Source organism: Schistocerca americana, chromosome 3 (assembly GCF_021461395.2).
Source record: "Schistocerca americana isolate TAMUIC-IGC-003095 chromosome 3, iqSchAmer2.1, whole genome shotgun sequence".
NCBI classification, from domain to species: domain Eukaryota; kingdom Metazoa; phylum Arthropoda; class Insecta; order Orthoptera; family Acrididae; genus Schistocerca; species Schistocerca americana.
The window spans coordinates 837926003-837927359 of NC_060121.1; positions in this window are offsets into that span (position 1 = coordinate 837926003).

The window sequence follows — 1357 nt, forward strand, 5'->3', positions numbered from 1 at the left end:
GGAAACAGTTACAGCAAAGTTACAAAAAATTTGAATGAGTATGTCCATAAATCGATAAATGTGTCACCGACGTAACGTATTGTTACAAGCATATATTAATAGGCTGAAGTTGTAAATCTGCGCAGTACGGTGAAACCTAGGTAAAGGGGGAAGTAGGTGTTAATCACATTTTGTCCGTAAAATAATTAAACGTGGAACTGTGCAAGACGCTACATCATTAGAAATATAACCTGTGACTATACAGCTACATATGTGTGATAAATTGTGTTTACTTTAGCCAGAAAGCGACATTTATGATTGAAGAATGCTTACATTCAGAGTCAGAATAGCTATTGTAATATATGGTTCGCCAGATAACACATAAAGTCCTTACGTAAAAAAATACAAACGTAAAGGTATATTAAGAAAAAGTGAGAAGATTTGTTTGATATAACAAAGGAAAGACGTGTTGAAAGGAAAAAGTAATCAATTTACAGTTTAGAATCTTGAGCCTAAAGCCTTATTAGGCAAAAGGGGTGCTACTAACAGCTACTATGGCAAAGGTACATCAAGTGGAGAATAGCCTAATATATGGTTGTCAATATTTAAAATACGGACGAGGTAGTCTGCTACAGCAAAATAAGTGAGGGTGAAATGTATAATAGATAAAAACGATAGTTTGTTCTCGCACTGTGGTTTGGGAAAGTATTATGTAAAGTGTTAGTAGCGGCTGAAACGCTGTGAGGCAGGGAGGGAGGGCGGGGGTGGTTGGGGAAGTGACACATCGATCAAAAACATAATAGACTACAAACATATGTTTCTCAATAAAATTGCAACATGTAAGAGTAAACAAAAATTGCTTGCTACAGCAAACGTACATGATAAGGTGCAATTCTTGCGAAGCGATAGAATACCCAATAAAACGATGGACAGTTAGTCTCGAATCATGGCTGAGGTAGTTTAAAATAACTTTTTCTGCCAGTGACAAACAAAAAAGAGGAGGGGGGACTGACTTATCTTGTAGTGGCAAGACACAGGGTAATATACTAGTGATGTTATTAAATATTAATATACAGATGTGTTATTTAGTGTATTGATATCGGACTGTTAGTAGCGTACAAGGCTACAAAACTAGGAAACACACACAGCATAATGGACCTCTGAAAACCTCCATATATGTAACAAATAATGTTTGCATGCAATGCAAATTGTTTGTAAGGCCGAAAGTGGCTAATCGTACAAGATGTAATGACGTGACTACTTGTCAAAAACAGCAGAAGCGGAAAACTCCAAAATGTTTGTAAGTAATACACGGTTGTGGTGTCACACACGAAAAAAGATATCGTCCCAGTTTCATTTACTAATCCAATTCTCAAAG